The sequence below is a fragment of the Ciconia boyciana genome, chromosome 3 (genome assembly GCF_034638445.1).
Source record: "Ciconia boyciana chromosome 3, ASM3463844v1, whole genome shotgun sequence".
NCBI lineage: Eukaryota > Metazoa > Chordata > Aves > Ciconiiformes > Ciconiidae > Ciconia > Ciconia boyciana.
In genome coordinates, this window is record NC_132936.1 from 87,190,230 (window position 1) to 87,212,076 (window position 21,847).

At 40.8% G+C, this 21,847-nt stretch overlaps 1 protein-coding gene across 3 annotated transcripts in view; it reads right to left on the reverse strand.

Moving 5' to 3' along the window:
- Positions 1-18,935, reverse strand: part of GREM2 (gremlin 2, DAN family BMP antagonist) — a 40,450-nt gene extending 21,515 nt beyond the window's left edge. Inside the window, exons 1-2 of one of the 3 annotated variants that reach the window (XM_072856455.1) lie at positions 18,530-18,935; positions 16,764-16,853 (exon numbers count right to left, since the gene is read on the reverse strand). The gene's annotated coding sequence lies outside the window, so the exon portion shown is untranslated. Of the gene's footprint in view, positions 1-16,712; positions 16,854-18,529 lie in introns of all 3 variants that reach the window. The other 2 variants (XM_072856454.1, XM_072856453.1) reach the window with 2 other exon arrangements.
- Between the last annotated feature and the right edge of the window lie 2,912 nt (positions 18,936-21,847).

Sequence of the window (21,847 nt, forward strand, 5' to 3'; positions counted from 1 at the left end):
GCTGAAACAGCATCTGACCGGTCAGGGTCTAAGGTGAAGCCTTCAATGCCAAAGAGCACCAGCGTGTATCTCTGCCACCCAGTTAAGCGGTACAAACACCACAGTGACTAGCCACCCAAAGGGCACAGGCTTATGCACAGAACCTGTGCATTAAGCTTCTTCGTTGTTATTGAACAAAGGCATCTTAATTCTCCAAAAGCCCGGATGATTTCGAGTACCATGTGGGCTAATGTTTTCCAGTTAACTACAGCTGCATGCATGCATAAATATAATATACTTAATGGTCAACAGACAGGACTAAGCTCTCATACATGTATGAGCTCACACCATTTTAGTAATTAGGACTCTGATTAAGAGGGGACAGCTTTAAAGTAACACTGTAGAAGTTAAGCAAACACGTAATTGGCTTCTTGTATTCAGGTCCAAAAGCCTGTTGAAGTTACCAGACCTTAGAAGAACATTGTGATAACATACCCTACACACTAACAAGTCAAAAGCATCATTACAAGCAGGGAACACACCCTACCCACTTGTAATTAAAATTAAGAGATGGAATTGTATCAGGGTTGGATAAATCTGCAGTTTGGATTAGATGGCATTTAAACAGGGAAAGCTGTCTGCCGTCTGAAATGTATAGCTCTTATTTTTAATCAACTGCCTCAAGTAATATTTATGCCTTTTAAAGGAAGCCTTAGGCTCTGTACTTCACTGACAGCTTTTTGTTAAGTTGGCTTCCATACACACACGCCCACCAAATTTTACATTGTTTCTATGTGCATTGATGTCTCTCACAATGGTAATCACCGTAACCCGTCTGTCCCAACTTGTCCCACAATAGGACAAGAAATTAAAAAAAAAAAAAAAAAATTAAAAAAACCCCCTAAAGCAGAAGCTAACCCAACTTATATGCAAATCTCAAAAAAACCCCCATCAGATCTAGGCTCACCACACTTTGTTGATGGTACGCTGAGGACATTAAGGACAAATCAAAGTTCTATTTTTGGACTTGAAAACATGGCTGCACAAATACAGAAAGGAAGGTAGTAGCTTATGAGCCAGTTCTGGGCACGGCACTTCAGGAAAGCCATGAAGATTTCTAGAGGGGAGGCAAGGAAGAAAAACAAGAACATTTATAGACACAGAAACTATAAGTCAATGTGGCAAGATTGTAGAAATTAGGGATCTTTAATACAAAGAAACAAAGACCAGAGGAGTGATCTTAATAGCTTTCAAACGCATAAAAGGCTATTGCAAAGAGTGAAACAATATGTCTTTACTCTTCATGGATGCAAATGCAATAATGTCAGCAAATAAGATTTCAGACAATATTCCTATTAGCAAGCGCCATGATACAGATAGTGAGGCATTGGAATTGATTTGCCTAAATTTGTAGACTCATCATCGGAATTATTAAGGAGAAAGTGACGCAAAAGGAAAAAAAAAATCACATCTGCCACAGATTACGTTAGACAAAATGGATCCTAACAAGCAGGAGATGAGCCAGATGACTTCTCAAAGTCCCTTTAATTCCCTTTTAAGTAAATAGACATATATATATTATATAGAACCATTATTGTCCTCCAAAGAACCATCTTTTTAATAGTTTTTTGCCTAGTTTTCTGTCATCTCTCTTCTTATCTTCCTAGGCTTTTAGGTTTTGTGCTAGCTATCACAGAAAGAAATCATCATTCTTTCTGCAGTACAGCTTAAGGTATATTTGCTACGGGGTCACTAAACGGCTACTCAAAGCCAGCCTTATGTTTAACACACTGCAATCTGCTAATTGTGAACCTACCAGGGTTATAACACAGATACTATCAGATGCCTTCAGAATTAAAGACTCAGATTGATTTCTTTTGCTGTAGGCAGAATACGTAACATTTGTTTAATGCTCCTCTGTTGGCAAAAGAGGCCAAGACTCAAGATTCTGCAGAATGCCTTGGGTTTTCCAAAATTTAACTTATTTAGAGGAAATATTGCCTAGTTTATTTGTTGAAGAAGATGAATGTCATTTATAAATCATTAGAAAATAAGTTAGGTTCCTAAAGCATATTTAAATACCAATAAAATACATGCACACTATTTTCCACATAAGGCTAATTTGGGCACAGTTTTAAACTGTCTTTGAGGACTGATTTCAAGGCAGAGAAGACAAAACTGCTTAATTAGCCAGTGTGGGTAGACGATATCTTGCCAATATCGTGCCATATCATGCTTTTTCCCCCCAGTCCCTTCGGAAGCCAGTGACAGACACACTGAACTAGAAGGTGGGCGACAGTGCTGCTGCACCAGCTGATGGAGCAACCAAAGTCCACAGCCAGCAACTGAATGGGGCAGCTGGGTGGCTTCTCATCCAGAGGCCTCAGGACAGCAGAACGGGCCCAGAAACAACCATGTCCTCGAAGATGTGAGGCAAACTGCAGAGGTTTGCACAGACGAAAACATCTGTATTGTCCTCGTGACAGCAAACACCCAAATTCCTCTCTATTTGTAATACCTGTAATTAACAGGTGTGGAATAGTTTGTCAACAGCTGTCATCGTAAAGCTATGGCATTTGTCCTACAAGCACAGCAATACCCTGTGAAGATGTATCCACTGTCCAATCCTCCCTTTCCCACAAAGCACAACAAATAAATAAATGAAACTGCCCTCAAACAGAAACTGAACACACACTGGAATAAAATTCTAGTTTCCCGTCTGCCTTCTTTATCCTCCCAAAATTGAGATAAATTTTGAAATTTGATTTGCTTGCTGTTGCTAATTCCCTAAAATTAGCCTGCAGAGTAAAGGCATCTCCTCAGCATTTTCCCTGTGAGGAACTGCTCCCCTACCTAGATATAGTCTAATATTTCTGATAACATTAAAGAGGTGGGGTGATATTGCAGTGTGTGGTTTCCTAAAAGCCAGGAAAGAGTCATTCACTTAAGAGCAACTTACAACACCAATATTGGTTATTTGTTTACTCTTATTTACTCTTATTATTATTTATTTACTGTTATTTAGTAACTATTATACAATTCCTCTTAGTACTGCTATTCCTGAGAGAAGCCAGTTGCTCTGGTATGTTTTTTAAACCAATGCTACATTTATACTCTCTTGTAACCCAATGCAAAGCAACGATCAAGTGGATATACATACGTTCAGACTCTAATAAAAAGTACATCACTCATTGCCAAGGAATTACTGTAGGATTGAAACAAAAGGAAAGTTTAATACAAGACAGAATCCTGAAGCAGGTTAGTACAGTGGAGGATGAGAAGAAGCTACAAGGCTTCATGCACTAGGCAGTACTGCAATGTTTTCTACCAACAAGAAGCCCCCCACACCTTTTCACTGTGTCCAGTAAGCTCAGGGGAAAAAAAATATGGAGGGAGGGAGGGAGGATTCTCTGCAAATATGTATCTAAAAATTATTTCAGAGGATTTTTCTGACAAATACTGACTTCATTAAAGTGAATCGAAAAAAATATTTTAATTCAATGGAGCCCGTAATTTTCCTCTGTGGGAATATCAATGCAGAATCCTTGAGGTTTAACATATACAGTCATTTAGACCAGGCAAGGGTCTGCCTACACAGTTCAGGTGGACAAAAAAAGTACTGCCATTAAAAATACTTGATCAGTCTGAAGTAATCAGCAAATGCTTACAGATAAATTATTGTGACAGCTGACAGATGAAAAAAACCCAACCACACCAAAAATGTTTACTAGGAAGTAATTTAAAACAATAGATGAACAACTTTTATGTTCTTGGAATATCTTGTAATTCCAATACAAATTATTTTTCATTTCTACTTAGTATCATGCTTCTTCTTTAGTTATTTTGCATATTTTAAATTGTATTTTACTTTTAATTAATTAAACTTCATCTGGCTGTAAAGGGGAAAAAAAGGATGAGGGAAGAGAAAACTCCACAAATGTCTGTTTTCTGCCTAGTGTAACACACCAAATAAATCTAGCCTAGTTAGTCCTAATCTAGGCTACAGGAGCCTTTGCCTTTACACGAGCACAAGTATCTGAACAGGTTCTACAAAATATGGCTAAAAAGGCATCCCCCAAGAGTGTCTGTAAGGCTAATCAATTTCCCTTTTTTTGAAGATGTCCAGGCCAGCAACATTCTGTAAGCCAATGGCAGCCCCAACTTTTCTGCTTTCTGCTTTTTCTTGCTTTTGCGATTTAGCAAAGCTGCCCAGCAGGTATTGGGATCTAGTAAGAACTTACTGGAAGAACGTTGTGGGTAAAATATTGAGGTAAGGGAAGAGGGAGAAAGAGCTGTACTACAACTTTTTGTGGGGGGAAAACGTAAAGAAATGAGGACTTTTTCATTGCATGACTGCCATATATTCTAAAGCAAGAAATATGGAAGTGTAATTCTAAAGCAAGAAATATGGAAATGTAACTGGAATCACTCTGTACCCCATTGATTTACACTCCCAGCTTGAACCAAATGAAGATCTGATTAAGGTTTACTTCAGAGATACCAGACCATCTGAAGTCATTAGGTTCAGTTTTGGCAATGGTGTCAAAGAACTGTTTTTCTGAAGCTAATGGTAACTTTCCCACAATGTGTGCATTAATTGTAGGCTTCACAACACAAGTGTCTTGTTTGGTACAGTTTCCTGGCTGGAAGGACCTAGTTACTGCCAGTTGGCTGTACCAGGCAAATCATTTAAGCAAAGAAGGGCTGATCCTAATCTCTCCTCATGCAATGTTAATACAGTATCAATGAAGAATTCAGTATCTGTGTTGCTTTGCGTGCACAGCTCCCAATGGAACTTTGGACTTGTAAAACTGGTTGTTAAACAGGACTTTCTCATCTTGAAGTAAAATCATCTTCAGTGATCCTCAAAAGCATCTGGGAAATCCCAACAGCCTCTGAAAGGCTCACCAGCTCTGAACTGTGACATTCTGGCTACTGGCACCAGGGGCCATTCCCTATGTAAGGGTTTGACAGTAGAGAGGAGGGGGTTAAATGTGTCTAGCTGTACTCTGGATCTAACTGCATCTTCTTATAGCTCCAAGGATTTTATCACCTTTAGTTCCAGACTGTAATTTACCCTATGCATTCAACCCTCATAGTGATCCTCCCCAGCCTTCAGTTGCACCTTTTTCCTTACAAAGGGAAAAATCTCAGCAGATACATCCAAAGACGGGAGCACTAAGAAGCATTTTGCAGCGTTTCTTAATCTTTCTTCCACCTTTTTTCCCCAGCACTTCTGTGGGAGCCTCCACTCACAAGAGGCAGGGGCTTGGAAACTCTCATTTCTTCAGTATTATCTGAAGTTCAGTAATTCCCCACCTCGGCACACTGACTTTTGCACACCATAAGCCTAATCCCCAAACTCTCCCTGTTGACAGCACAAACAATGCAGTTGTCTGCCTCACCTATGGGAATTCCTGACGCCGGTCATCTGATTTTTATGCTCTTCAATAGTCCCTATAGTCATGGCTCTACTGAATTACTTAGGGTGCTCAGTTCCACATTCAAAAGCATCTGCTTTGGAAAATCAGGACTTGCACTTCCATAATACTTTGCAGCTCAGTTCACAGAGCACTTCGGTTTGTCTGGAAACCACCTAGGCAGGTTACCACAAAAGGTTTAGCTTAGCTATTACTCTCCTACTTCTCTGCAAGACTTATCAAGTCCAGACTCTGTCAGCTTAATCTATCTTCACAGCTTCACATACTGAGCAAGAACCCTGCAAAATTCTTAGTCTTTGTAATGTTAAGCAACGAAGTCTAATGCTAAGAGCAAAGTCTAAGCACTCTACGATACGGGTTTAAGGTGAGCTGCCCAACATGAAACAAAAAGTTTGTGGCTCCGTGTTCCTGAACTAGCACTCTCGACATTGTTATTTGTAGAATTCATTTGACCTTCATAATAGGCCAGTCTTCTGCATAGTGAAAATAGGTGGAAGGAAAGAAGGCAAAGGCTACTTTTACCCTCCACATGTTAAGCAGTGCCAGAGGGGCCAGATACATTTAGCTTCATCTTACGTTACTCAGAGACTGTGCTGAAATATCTAGAATAAAAGCAAAATGCTCCTTTCATTAACTTACGCATGTGTCAAAGTTTTATTGCAAGTCATATATATATATGCAAGGTTGGGCTAACAGGCATATTTTAAGTAAAGCGTAAGCTGATATGAGAAGGTGACCCAGACAGAGTGGCAATGTCACAGTGACTCTTGATTCGTGATTTCTTTTAGTGGGGCAAAATAACACAATCCCATGAGCAAAAACAGTGAGAGAAAAAATGGCTAAATACTTAGCCTTTCTCTCCCCACACCCCTAGTATGTCCTGGAGAGCAGCCCAATAAACAGGAGCAAGCAAAAGCTACAAATGTACAACCCTCCTCTTCGCAGACATCAATGATTGCTGTCTTAAGCGCAGATTCAAAAACATGCCAACATTTGTCTTTTTCCCTTTTCTCCTGCACGTTCCTTCTGCAGACCTCTAACTACAACTTTGTATCAGGGAAATAGTTGCATGCCACAAGATGATTTGGAGAGAGACTGCTGTCTCAACATAGCATGAAGATGACTAAATAGTGACAAAGTAAATCATCCCTCAAAGACAAGTCAATAGTGAATAAGTAATTTTATCTGTCAAGAGTTAACATGCAATGAATACTTGCAAAGGTTACACAACGTAAAATCTACTAGCAGTTAGACGTGAGTTCCCTCACATATGCTAACCAAGGAAGCCTATGGAGGAATAGATCCCATTTGACTTCTTGATGAAAAGCCTTAACAACAGCAAGTTGTATGTATAAACTCCTAGAAAAGGATTATATCCTAAGAGATTGTTAGCTTACAGCCAGATATCTTACAGTAAAGATGCACTTTGTAAGTATTTCTTAGGAAATGTGTTAAATTTCCATTTAAAAATTTAAAAAAAAAACAGTGGATGAGTGAAGGGGATAGTTTATAATGAATAAAAAAAATCCTGAAGATGGTTAAAAAAAACAAAACACTTGTTGAACTCCCCACACTCTGAAGCTATAAACAGTTTGGAATTTAACTTGTATTTAAAGCTGACAGACCACTGAAAAGCTTAACTCACTCTTCACTTCTGTCATTATTTGCATTTTTCTTTTTTTCAGTTACATAAAAGCATTAATCTGTTTGGATTTTATTCTTGAATATACTTTTCAAGTTCTCATATATATTTCTGGCATGGCATGATATCTGTCCTACAAACTCTGTGAAAACATAGCTTATGATGTTTAAAACATTCTATTTAATTAAAAGAAATTAAGAGTCCTCCTAAAATGTGCAAGCAGCAGTTGTATATTCTGAAATCCAGGCTGTAAGTATACATCCCTTAAATTTTCCTAACTTCTTGAATAAATAGATCCTCTGAGGTTTCCCAGATAAGATATATTTTAGATTACTTACGCTATCCAAAGAATGTTTTTGCCGCTCTGTGCAATTAGAGCTGAAAGTGCATTTATCTTGCTATAAATAAGGTGACTCTTAAAGAATGAAGTTCAGAAGTGTTAATGTCAACTCTTTAGTGGACATATCTTTGATAGGGTAACTCCATATCTCAAAGTACCTAGGCTAGTTTAAATCAAATTTGAAATTAATTCTGATCTTTATAATACATGCAAGTCAGAAAAACTGATAGAATAATTCCAGAATTAAATTATATGAGTTTTATCATAAAACCTAAATATTTACATAGCTGTTTTGAAAGTTACCATTTAAATATGATGTTAACTCAGAACTACCCCCAAAATCATATAGAGTAAAAAGTATAACTGAAATGTTCCAGAAGAATCTATGTATGGAATAATTCAGTTCATCAGAAGTAAATCCTCTCTTCCCTACTTTACAGTACTTGGGTTTAGATACGCTGCTTCAAAAGAGAAAAGTGCGATGGCAATTATCTGTTGCTGTCTCTTTCTTTTACTACAGTAAAAATACATTTTACAGCTATGGATGAACTTGTGTAAACCATAAACAAAAGCTTTGGATGTCCCAGGTTAGAAATGTTAAATAATGAAGATAGCAGACCAATACACAATGCGCAGAAATTCCCACTGTATAAAAGGCATGGTTAACAGTGCTGTTTTCTTAAAGTATAAAAGTATTTTTGCATTGTCTTGAAGTAATACGCTGTTCTACTCCTCTGTGCAGGAATTAATTTAATGCAGTGTGTGCAAATCTGCATTAGAATTCACATCCTTATAGGCCTTGCAGTAAAGCAAAACATCAATTTTTTTTGCATCTGCACAGAAGGTCATGGCTACCTCTTTTACATACTATTCATATTTGCTTACGTACACATATATCACGCTGTAATAAGCAGTTTATAATAGAAGCATTTTAGCCTTTAATACATTTTTTTTAAAAAGTGTTCAACCACAGTAACAGTTTTTACAGCCTGTAAAGCAACCCATAAGGTTCTGTTCAAACAATGACAGCATTATACAGCCATAGAATCACAGAATGGTTTGGGTGGAAGGGACCTTTAAAGATCACCCAGTCCAACCACCTGGCCATGGGCAGGGACATCTTTCCACAGATCAGGTTGCTCAAAGCCCTGTCCAACCTGACCTTGAACACTTCCAGTGATGGGACATACAGAGCTTCTCTGGGCAACCTGGTCCAGTGTCTCACCACCCTTATCAGCCCGTGTCACTGTTCAGAAAATTTGGGAATGCTGGTCTTTGGGCTGTCTCTTAAATAGCAACCTTATTGAAAGATCTTCCACACTTAGCAACTGAGCCTGTCTATCTAGACTACTAAGGCCACCCAGTATTAACAGGGTTTTCAAGACACTATGCAAGGAGTCTGCACCTATGAACATTGTCAGCTAGAGGACATACAGAGTTTTGATCACTTACGTCAACATTTACAGCACAATTTCTGAGCCAGTTTCCCATAGATGTTGAGTGTACCATTTCAGACATGCCAGATGGCACAAAGAAAGTCTGTAACAGAATTAAGACACAACCAAGTGGCCAAGAGCAGAGTCAAGGGCAGGATGATGACCTTTTCAGCACAAGTTTAGACCTATGCCTAGCCAAAGTGACACCACAGGCATAGCCATAGGCAGCATAACAAAGCAGGAATACTCCATGGACCATTAAGAGACTATTAGATTCTGCCACCTCAAAGAAATTGGTCATGCGATGAAAGCAAAAGGCCATCACAGAAGCTTTAGGAAAGGTTTACAATTAGCAAGAAGACAGTACTTATTTAAAAGCAAAACTGAAGCATGACTCTCACCCAAAAAATTCCACCAGTGTTGCTATCTGGCTAACTGCTATATATGTTAGCAGCTCATATCATGCATCTAGAAGTTCAAAAGTTATAGTGCATTTGATGCCCAAATGAAGGCATCAGCCTTAATCATGGTAAATTAAGCCAGTTTTCAAATGTTTTTAAAGGAAAAACAAATATCTTAGGGAAAAAAAATTAATTTGGAGCACCCCATAACCAAAGTATCTTAAATTATAGTTCACTTATATTGAGAAACTAAGCCTCTCTAATTAATATAAATCTAATCATGCATATTCTAATATGACAATAAAAAACAACTAATTTTGCGTTATCCTGTAAACAGTAAAGATAAACCTAAACCCATGATATATACAACGAAAAATACATTTCAATATTCTCAACAAATACACCTAAATTTCAGTGAGGAGAAAAAAGACCCAACAAGCACGGCATGAGCATTTCAAGCTCCCTATATTTTACACATTCAGAAAAAATAACAGCTTAAGTCAATCACGTTTGACTGCTATCCAGTTATGAGTAAATGAAGCTGGCGTCCGAGTGGGGAGATGAGCTGGCAACTTGCCGCAGCCTTGAGTTACAATTTGTATATAATGGAGCAAACTGCAAGCATTCTGATTGTAGCCTATCTATGTGGATGAAGCGAAGCAGAATTCAAATAGGCAATATTTTGTCTTAATTAATGATAAAGCAAGATAGAGATTTCTTCAATCTGCAGGTGAAGTTGCCCAGGACATATCTGCTGAAGAACTTGTCCCCCCCATGACCTGAAGCCTGGGCTGTCAGTGGAGTTAGATACACAACAGCCTCCCTTGAGACAGGAAACCCTTAGTACGGACTTCTCACCCATGCATTTGCAGTTCCACTGTCTGAATAGACCACCTAAAACCAAAGTGAAAATTCTCTTGGTTGCTGGCAGTCTTAGAGACTCCACAACACGCTGGACTGTACTATGGCTATGGTTACAATTAGAGAGGCATGGACCATAATGAAATGATAACTCAGCTGTCTGGGAAAGGTCATTTCCAGTGATTCCACAGACCTTTAAAGATCATTTTGGGTGGGAGAGGATTGCAGGAGAAATGAGATTATTCCTCCCCAGCACAAATGTGCTGAACAGGATGAGAACTATTTCTTCAGACTTGAACATCTTGAAGCAGATTAGCAGCTCACATTCACATCTTATATGAACAGGAGAAGAAATGAGTATTTTGGGGTGACTTCATGGATAGCATACAAATCCATAAATTTCATACAAAGAGTGATCCTTGCTTTTTAGTCTCTTTTCTAAGAAATTTCAAAGCTGAGAGCAGCTTAGAAATTAACTAATTTCCCTAACCACCTATTTATCAAATAATTGTGTTACCATACACAGCATGAACAGCTCACAGCAGTAGCTTCCATAACCAATAGTGACTCCGTCCTGCAGTTCCTACTAATTACCAACACATGGTGCGAATAGTCCAGTGGCCTTTTCTGGAGCTCAGAAGTACACAGTGAGTAGCTGCCCACTTTTGGAAGGTATCTGCCATTTTGGAGGTGATGAAAACATTTACAACAGTAGCTTATGTATCACATTGTGATTATGCATTCCCCTCTACTCTTGGTATTTCAAAAAAAATTTCATGTACGCATTTCATAGCAAAATTACTTCATTCTATTTTACTGATTTGTAAGCAGCATTTGCGTCCATGTAAAAATGACCTCTTAACATGTACTTAGGAATGGAAAGTCATCCCTGTGGCCTGTTCTTTCTCCAGAATTCACTCTCTAGTTGAAACTTTGGCCAAGGCACAAATAAACAAACATTAGTAAATACGAAACTGGACTGCCATTGCTTCTCAACAGTAGAGCCTGCCAATACCAGATATGGATCCAGAGACATTGCTGGTTTTGCTTCTTCCAGGATAACTTTTCCAAGGAGCTACACCCTCATCTAGCTTGCTCAGATTCTGAAAATCACTGTTTATGACTGTGGCTATAATAGTTGACCTAACCAGAAGTGCCAGGAAGCAAACCACAGACTTTGGAAAGCAACGGGATCCATAAGCTACAGACTCCTTATTTTGAGAGTCTATGGTATGAAAGTCCCAATCCTAAGCCACATGAGATGGCTATGCCAGGATAATAGTTCAGATTCCGCAAATCACATTAATACTGTTAAGTCTTTCAATGTCTAGTATAGTTTTAAATGGACAACAAATCTGTTTGTCGGATAAAGTCTGAACTGCTAAATAAATAGTGATAAATTTCCTAATACTACTGGGCAGAGTGCTCCTGCAAGTACAACGTGTGTTTATCAGTTTCCCACTGAGCTAGCGTTGACTTTCAAATTTCCTTTAATCTTATTATAGTAAACATAGTACAGCTCTCTGGCAAACAAGAGTAACATTCTTCCTGTAATATCATATCCTTCTTTTAAAGAAACCTTAGAGATGTCCAGAAAAGAACTAGGCTCAACTTGGAATGACACAATAAACTTGTTTCCAAAGAAACTTAAGTTTTATAAAATATTAGATTTTATACTGAAAAAAACAAGACTATTTTTATAAAGAGAAGATTGGCAATTTCTGATAGGTACTCAACATAGTGTTTGCATGTATCATACTTTTAAAGTCAGCTATTGAAACACCAACATAAAAATATTTTTCTAGTTGGAAGCAGTCTACCTGAGTTGAAGGATAAAGCAATTGGCATTCTGGATGTAGAATTCAGAAAATAGTAGACTGCAGCTTGTGAAGGAGCTTTTTCAGTGCTCCTTCAAGAAGAAAGAACATCAAGTGCAGACGACTAAAAAAAAGCGGATAAAGAAAACCAAATGGGATTTATTATGGTACAATTTGTATTTAAAGCTTCTCTTCATTTGGGAGGAATTTATGGTAGACAAAGGTAGGATTTGTCTTACAGTTAAAAAAAAAAACAACAACTAGATTGAGCTGTTGAATAACTGTGTAAGTGACTGAAGGGACTTTGGGAACCTGAAAGCAAGACAGTTTTAGATGACAGAAACTAGCTCAATTTCCAACTGTGTGCATTTGTCTTGCTTGCTTCAGGGTTCCTATAGAAAAAGGGTCATTACATATAATAAACATATCATACAATGGTGCTATTTTCACATATCTTCTGTGATTTTTTAACAAAAAGATAAATTTTCCTAATAATCAGTTTGTGTGACATTTGAACCTTCAGCTTTGGATACCCTTAAGAAGTCACAGTTCTGGGCTGTGACTTTACTTAAGGCTCAGCTTCAGTAAGGAATGGAAATATTAGAGAGGCAGATCAATCTTTCCCTGCCTACGCAGAATCCAAGGTGCTTATAATTTGTTTCAGTTTGTAAGTATTCGCTCTTAAGAATATCTCAGCAAAAGTTGTTCTTACTGAAGGATCAGGCAAAGTTTCCATGGGCTTCATTAATGAAGAATATAGACCAGAGTCAACAAACATGCTTAGTATAAAGCCATCGTGAGTAGTAATCTGAAAAATGTCAGCCAGAGAACAAACTAAATGGAAATACAAGCGATAGCCCCCTCTCTGTTTATTAGGAGACTTTATTGGATGTATCCATTAAGTCATGCAACATGTTCACATATTCCCTGTCTTCTTTGCCTGTCAACCTCCTCTTGCTCCTCACAACGGACACGGAGCTCCAAATTATGTTGACGGAACAGGAACTGACAAACGATAGATGGATCATAACAAAAAACATGCCTAGAGCAAGGCTGTCTGACATCTGAGAGCTGGGATGTTTTCATTTTGGATAGAAGCTCTGACCCACTATTTACACCCCTATCCCAAGCTCTCCCACATATTTTTAAATGACAACTTTCCAGATGTTATCTGTATGGAGACTGGCCAGATTTATGGGCAGGATCCCGCTTAACTCTAAGCCAAACTAGTGTTTTGGCCTCACTGGAAATGAGATTAGGTCTGAGATTTGCACCAGGAAAAAAACCCGCAGTTTCATGCCAGAAATGGTCATGCAGAATTTTTACAATGCTGTTTATTTTTTTTGTTAGCACTACTGTAGAGTATGAGGCTATTTAGAGTTACCATAATAGCACTTAAGCAGAGTAATAGGATAGACTAGACATGGCTGGAATCCACAACAAAACTGCACACAAATGAAGAAGGGCAGCTAGTTCACTTGTAGCACCAGCTCAATACGGTTTTCCAACGCTAGCAAGTGTTTGTACAAGACAAGGTCAACAACGCGTTCTGCATGAGCTGTACAAATGCTGTTTCCAAGTTTTAAGAGAAGTTAAAAATTCAGGAAATTTTTAAGATTTATTGCTGTTAAATCCACAGTCTGATGTTGCATTTGTGCATTGCCCATCACACTCAATAAAAACTGGTTCCAAAATGAAATTTGGAGGGTAAATAATATATTTTCCTTTCCCAGTGTACTTTACTTTTCCCACTTCCTTAACACAAAATAGGCAGAAATGAAATCTTTATGAGACTTTTTGTGTGTGAATGTATCACTGTTTTAATTTCCTCTTAGTTTCACTACAAATTATGGTTTCTTAAAATACTTACTTCCTAAACAATAATGACTTTAAAACTGTCTGGAATGAGAGATAAATTTACCTTTTTCTTTCTATAAAGAAGCTTGTAGTAAAGACAGTAGCACGCATATTTCTATATACAACATACATTTACAGTATAACTAATTCTACATGGCAGTGTAGCCTCTACAAAAAACTGACCTTAGTAAATCCCCCTTAGTTTTACAACTAATCTAACATATGCCGCTATAACTCTTACAGATATTATGTAGACAGCAACACAGAAAAAAAAATATACAGAATCTCATAGATAAGCATGGTTATGCCCAGAAGAAAAAAATGAGTGCAAAGTAGATGCTGTAAGACGACTTTTTGACAAAGACAGGCTACAACTGAAGTTGCCATGATTGTATCACACCAGATATTGACAGACAGATTGCCCTCTATTTTAACGTCCTGGAGCAAGACAGATTCTTATGGTCTGTTTCCCTTTCTGACACAGGCTTCAAAAATCTTCTTAAAACAATGATAATAAATGGCTTAATGCACTGAGAACAAGAAATACCATGTTTTCAACTGACATATCCGTAATCTACACAACTCGTGTTAAAATCTACACTTCACCCCACAGAGCAATTATGCATTGGAATAAGGTTTGGAGCAGACAACCTCTAGCAATAGAAATACGGTCATCTGAGATGGAAAAGCTCTCTTGTTTTTCAGTTCCTATTGTTGCAAATAGCACAACATTTTCTGTGATCTAAAAGCAGTCTTGGAGCAGTCACAGTGATCCCAAACAAGGAGGATCTTTGTATCATTCATGTTATACACACACAACCCTATGATTTCTATCATGATCCCATGAAAGTGTGTGTAAAACTGAAGAGTCAGTAAGAAGCCCAATTTTTGCAGCAATGACAACTGTCTTCTCTTACTGAGTAAGAAGGATCTGATCCCTAATTGCTCCAATAATATATTTTCTAGTTAGAAATGCTTTCACACGAAAGATAACCATTTATAATTAACACAACCATTTTGCTATTTAAAATAATTTTCCCCAAAGCAGCAAACTAAAGAAAAACATGAAACTGCAAAGAGCCAGCCAAATCACCAAACAACAGAGAACTGAAAAGTTTTCTGCTTTAGAGTGAAAACTGGAGAAAAAAGTGTTTTAACATTTTTTAATCAGAAGCTTTAAGTTTTAAGTGGATGTTTCTAAAGATCTCCCTGGGCATCTCACATTCCCACCTGCCTGCGGCAACCGGACTCCAGGGCCAGAGCGTGTTTCCCATCAGGTGCTGGGAGCCAGAACTGCCACCACAGGCAGCACCTTCTTCCTCCAAAGCAATGCTTCTGGTGCGCTATGGGAAATGCAGTCAACCAAGATGCTGCACCCATGAAACACAGCGCAGCATTTCTAAACGACAGTTTTTAAGTTCCAAGCCAACATTTCTCACCACTCCCAAATGCAATGAGGAACATAAACACAGCCTTGTGAATCTTTATACGCAGAAGGGCTACAGCCAGTGACAGGCAAACAAACAAACATGAAGAAGCACCAGTTGTCCTTTCCTAAACGCAGCTCCTGTGTTCACGTTCACCAGACAAGCACAAGGCTGCATTATCCAAAGTTCCCACTCAAAAAGTAGTCCGCTATCACATGCTAGACTAAAAAAAAAAAAAAAAAGAAAAATTAGCTGTCTTCTTTTAGCACTGAAAAGAGCTCAGTGTGTGTATATACGAGCAGGGCAGCCACAGTTTGTTGCAGGGTTGTTCTCTCCCGCTGAGCCAGAAGGAGCTTCTTGGTAACACATGTGCAGGCAGTGGTGCAAGAAGCAGGGACTAGCCCACACCCCTGGGAACGACGGTTAGTATCAGCTTCAAACTGCACCGTGCATCAGTACTAGTCTGCTGCAAATGGACCAGGTCTGCATTAGCAGGTAGAACAGCCCAACAGGACCAGACAGACAGAGGAAAACAGTTAAGCGCAGAAGACTTTCTATCAACACTTATACGCATTTTATAGGGTTTTACTTCAGGCTAGCTCTGGGCTAGTCCCACGTACTGAATTTCCAGCAATGACTCAAGGACATCTTCTCATTTGGATTCATCCTAAAGGAATCCAGCTGGCCACCATGAGGTATATGGAGATGGACAGTAAGTGGGAACAACTGGAAGACTGGCATCGAAAGTACACTCCTGACACGAACCACAACACTAATATAAATGCACAACCACACCCACGAGCATCTGTGAGAGTGAAGTGAAAGACCTTTTTGTGCTGCTCTTGAAGAGCCTCTTCGGATGTCAGTAAATCTGCACAGTGACTTGAATGGCTCAATTCTTGCTCAGTGACTTGAACTGCTCATTGAAATAATGCTAACTTAAGCATCAGAAACTGGTAAATTCCAATTTACCGATTCCAAATTGGAATTTACCAGTTTCTGATGGTTGAGCTAGAATTATCTCAATGTGAATTTAGTAGCAGTGTGTGTAGAACTATGAAATTGAGCAGTTGGAATTTACCAGTTACCAAATTTAACAAGCAAAACCACAGCAGGACTAAACTATTTATTACAGAAGAGGATGATCTGGATCTACTTGATTTACACTTTCACAAGCATTGACAAATGGTGACTGAAACCAAGCATTTTCCAAAGGACAAAATTTATCAATGTAGTTCAGTTGGCAGTTCAGATACTAATTTTTACCCTCACCTGATATTACAGAAAGAAACAAAAATCTCTTGAGTTTTATTCTTGAACTTCTCATACCTTTGTTCTAGTCCACATTGAAAGTCATGTTTCATGACAGCACAGTCTATTTGAAAGATAAATAAAAAGTAAATAGGTCAGCTAACCCAATCAGCTCAAAATCCAGGGTTAACGGCATTTATTTTTGTGGCACCCTTTCAGATATCTTACTGATGCTTTACACTGACATGTCTTTCACTTACTTATCACGCTGCAGTGGAAGGCTGAGCAAACCTCGCTGTTACCAGACGTACCTCCTCCCCGCACACAAGAGCTCTGCACGAACAGTGGTCTCCAAGAGATGCGAGAAAGCAAAATTCTACCTGCCAGGGTTCTCGCTCATCCTACAACAGAGATGTAGCAAATCGGTCCGCTGCCTTCAGCTTCACAGTAATCACCCACAAATGTTTAGAATTTAGGACTTCACTGTACGTCTTGGATGACCGTGCAATAAAAGTGAGAGAGAAGTCTCTTGCTCGGAGCCTGAATACTGAGACAGAACCCTCATGTCCTGGCTCTCAGTAATAAGCAGATTGCTGTTCCTTACTTCTATTCAATTATTTTCTCAGGGCGTTTCTTTAAAATCTTAGGCTACTATTATTCTTCCTTAACTTTTGGAAAGAGATGAGAAAAGGCCAGCCTGAGAACTAAGTTTAGCAAGCAAAGCATCTGCGTTAAAATACATCAGGCATTCTAAGCAAGTATTTCAGGCGACGTGTACTTCTTGAAGTTCAAGCAAAAAAACTAATCCCCTAAGGGAACACAGTATCTGTATTGTATTGGCGCTGGTGGGAAGACAAGACTCTGACGTGATGTTGATTTCTCCCTGGTTTAGCAAGAACTAGCCTTGAAGTGGCCTGATAACCAGCTTGCTAAGTGGGGCTCTGCGTAGACATTGCTTGGTCTTGCACCTGCTGCTTTGCGATTCTCGGGAGGGCTGTGGGATTCTGAACCTGGGGCTCGTCCTTAGGGAATCTCTGCCGCGGTCGTTTGTCAGGCTGAAGTTCACCTGACTCTGCTCATGGGGCTTTCATTGAGTTTATTTCTCCTCTTTCAGAGAAAAAAGAGCTTTAACTTGTTATGAGCTGTTAATTTTGTCCTCAGAAATCCACCGAAAGTTATATAACCACTTTCACAACAGCGTGCTAAAAATACGGGTTGTTCAGCCAAATGCCACTGCAATTTTTTATAAGACCTGTGACTCCAATTCTGCAAGACCTGTGAAAGTGCAAATATTTCCTTAGCTTTAGCAGAAAGTCAAGCAGGAGCTCCTTGTGAGACAGACACGGGTTTGTATTATTATAATCCTGGCTTGCAAGGGGAAAAAACCAGTGTATGTATACACACATATATATTTCCAACTCATGACTTAAAGTAATGCTATTCGCTCTTGGAGCTGATCCCTCGTGGGGTTTCATAATCACAAACCATCATTAACCCAAAGCAAAGAACGAAAGGTACAAAGGGGCACAGGTTTCAAGCAGGAGATTAATTTTTTTCCTGGTTTTAACCTGGGAGGGAGCGTGGAGCCGGCCGTGATGCCCGCCGCTTCGAGCCCAAAGGGCGCTGGCCCTTCAGGTGACTTCCGAGGGCGCCCAGAGCGAGGCACCGAGACCCGGACGCCGCCGGGACCCGGCTCTCCTTCACGTACCTGCGCGCCCTGGAAACGCCCCACGGGCGGCAGCGCGGGCGCGGGGCGCGCTCCTCCGCGCCCCGCGGAGCCGTCCAGTGCCGCCGCCAGCGCCGCGGCCGGCGGGTCCCCGCGCGGGGACGGGCAGGGCGGGCGCCCACGGGGGACGGGGCGGCGGGGCCGCGGCGGGCGGAGGCGCTGCGGGGCGGCCCCGCGCTGTCACCGCCACCGCGCCCGCGGGCCCTGCGCGCCGCCCGCCCGCCGCGCCGCGCCGCTGCCTCCCGAAGGGCCGGTGAGGGTGAGAGGGCAGCGGAGGAGGAAGGGAGCGAGCCGGCCGCAAGAGAAGCGGTGCCGGATCAGGGCGCCGGGCGGCCCCCGGCCGCCCCGTACCTGCACGGAGGCGGGGAAGGGTCTGCAGCGCGCTGCGTCCTGCCAGCTATAGATCCCAAGGCGAGATGAAGCGGGGTGGCGGTCGCCGCCCGCTCCCGCTGCCGCTGCCGCTGCCGCTGCCGCTGCTGCCGGTGGCGGTGGTGCGAAGCCCTCGCTGGTTGCAGATGCCCATAGGCGCTCAGTGGGGGAGAGCGGTGCGCGGAGAGAGCGAGGCGGCTTTGCCGGGTCCCGGCGGCGAGGGGAGCTCGGCACTGACTCCGCGCAGGCACTGCCCGAGGAGAGGCTCAAGCCCCAGCTTTCGATTGGCTCCGGTGGCCAAACAGCTCACACCAGCCTGCCCGCCCGCCTCCCCTCGCCGCCCCACACGCTCCGCTCGCCTGCGGCTCCGCTCCTCCCTGCCAGCCGCCAGCCGCGCAACCTGGTGGGCAGATCGGCCCCCCTTCTCTGTCTCCCCCCCGCCCCAATACGACGGCCAATCCCGAGGCTTTTGTTTCTGCAGGGACGTTCTCACCCCGGCTCTGGCGAAACACGCTCCTGCCCTTCGCATCTTCCTCCTTTGGCGGGCGGACCCGCAACTTTAAGCAGTCATGACATTTTGTGTCACGCTCAATATTCAGGCGCGTTTGTTCTCTGCGCGCTTTAAAAAATACCCCTAGCTGGTAAAATTAAAAGCATGCAGCGCCTGATCACCTGAGGGCTAAAGCTGAGGTCGGACAAAGCATTCTTTGCCTGAGCTTAGTTTGCTTTTCTGACACTGTTTGGGTTCCTAGCCCTCTCTTGGTTAACTACACGTCAAATCATGGCATGCACAGAAAATAAAATCAGGATGCTAAGCCTCCTCTTCCAGAATCTAGAGTTATTCAGTCACAGCGGCTGTGACTGTCAGTCCTTGCTGCATCTTTGATGTTGGTATGCTTTTCGCTCAGGATGACTTAGGTGGCCTGTGGAAAAGGATTCTCCCTCCTGCAGACGTGCTGCAGTCTTCAGTCAAATCTTAGACCTGTCTTCCGGGCAAAATGGCAGTCCTTCGGTTCCAGTATGACCCTCTGTTTAAACAAGAATATAGTTGAACCAGATAGATAGGCACTTTGGGTTTTCTCAGCGCAGGAAGATGTTGTAATATTTCCAGTAAACGTGTTGGCAAAATTGCTTATTAAAATTAGGGAGCACAAAATGATCAGTTATAAGAGATGCACTCTTAATTAATGCAATGACCTGCATTTAACTGATGCTGTTGAATTTAGTAGCATCTATGCCTGTTGGGACACCAGGCGCCATTAAAAGTCAACTTTTATCCAAACTTGGCAGACTGTAGCATTTGAAACAGAGAATGGAGTTGCAGAGATACCTTTGCATGACAGCAGCATGTACGTTTTTAAATGGTAACCTCCATAACATTTTTAATTGATTCTGTATGTAATTATTTTTTTCCCACAAAACGGTATGCTATTTTTCATTCTCTAGAAAGCATGCATACTTTTGTCTCTTTGGGGCATACAGAACTAGTTAAAAAATGTTTCTGTTTATTTTTTTCGTTCAGGCAAAAGTCAGAAAAATAAAAATAGAAATATTGAGAAATATAGAAAACCAGACATATTTAGACATATCCATACTTGGAGTATCATCCATCCCTCATTTTAAAAGCTTTATTAGCAAAAACATCCCTTGGTGAATTCAGTGGAGCTACACCTCTGGAACACACGAGTAACTAAAAAAATCCTGTCTCTCTTTCATTGTATGTTTTTCCTTCACATATGACCTATTTATTTTTCCCTGGGAGAAATGAAATTACTAGGTTAGAGATCAAGCTACATTTCTAGCCATGGCCCAACAGGCACAGCAGCCACTGCATCTCCATCACCCTCCCCGAACCTCGACAACAGGCATATTTCTTCCCGCAGACTCCTGATCCAAAGGACTGGATGATTGTCTTTCAGTATTTCCTAAGTCAGAAGGTGGTGCCTTCCTTCACCCTGACTTTTTCCTAGGAAGAATGCTTGCTTGTGAATCGTACCCCATGTTCAAGCCCTTTTTTCAGCCTCCCATTTTTCTCCCTTGGCAGACGGATAGCTGTGTCAGAGGAAGGGGTACGGCCCTCCAGCTGAGCCGTTGTTCAAGCAAACACCATGGCAGGCTGCTCCCTTAGGCGTCCTTCTAGCTACTAGTTTTCAACCATATTATCTTATTATCTCTACACAAATTTTATCTCCTGTTTTGTGTTATTTTGGGGAAATCTCTGAACTCGCCACAGAAGTCTTCCTGTAATAAATTCTTTGTGCTCCTCCTTGTAGCCCAAGAACTTTCTGCGGTACAGATGACTTGGGACTTCATAAGATTTTGCACTTCCAGAGTTGCTACTTCCCATTAGCCATTCTCAACATTGTGTTTGTTTCCTTCTCTGTTAGTCTGGATTCCTTTACAGCACTGATTAGGTTTCCCTCTAGTCTTGTTCAATTTGATAGCTTTTAACCTGTCCGCTTTATTTATGTCTGCTTAAGTGCTTATTTACTCTTTTCCCTTATAACTATAATGACCTTCTACAGGTTACTATAATCCTAGAAGGTATGTGGGGAATTTAAAGATTTAAAAGTCGTTTGACTTCATAAATAATTTTTATTTTCTTGTTACATGCCTCATTTTTAAAACAGGAATGTTACATTTTTCTATTTGATCGATGTTTGTTTTTCACACATATTCCTTCCACATATCTAGTAGTAAGGCTAATTGAGACGTTTTGGATTCAAAACAACTTTTTTTTTTGGTACAATTTGGTTAATGAGAACTGCAAAGGGTGTTGATCTGACATAGAAAATACATAGCGTGTTTATTCTTTGCTCTGGTCTACAACCAGAATTTTATGCCATTAAAAATACTTTAGTTAGGTGTACAGGTTTTGTTTTGATTTTTAAAACTAAAATAGTTATATGCTGCAGATAGCAGTTACCTAGCCATATCAGTATAAAGCACGTTCATATTGATATTACTGCATCTTTCCTCTAGTGTGAGTGCCTGACTTCTGTTGTATGCTGTACTTTAACAGACTAACCTTTTAACGTCCCCTGGCAATTACAGAGCCCGTAATTCAGCAAGCTGTTGAAGCATATACCTACTTTTAATCTAGAGATTTCATGACTACATTCTACTTCTGATGTGGCCACACTTCAGGAATGACTGTAGTCCATGTCTTTTGTCTCACACTGAGACGAAACACAAACAACTGGTGCCCATCTCCTTCACAGCAAGGCCCATATCTTTGTCACCACCGTTACAGAAACTCTGTTCTGCTTTGCAGCCCTGAGCATGGAGCTTCTGTGAACA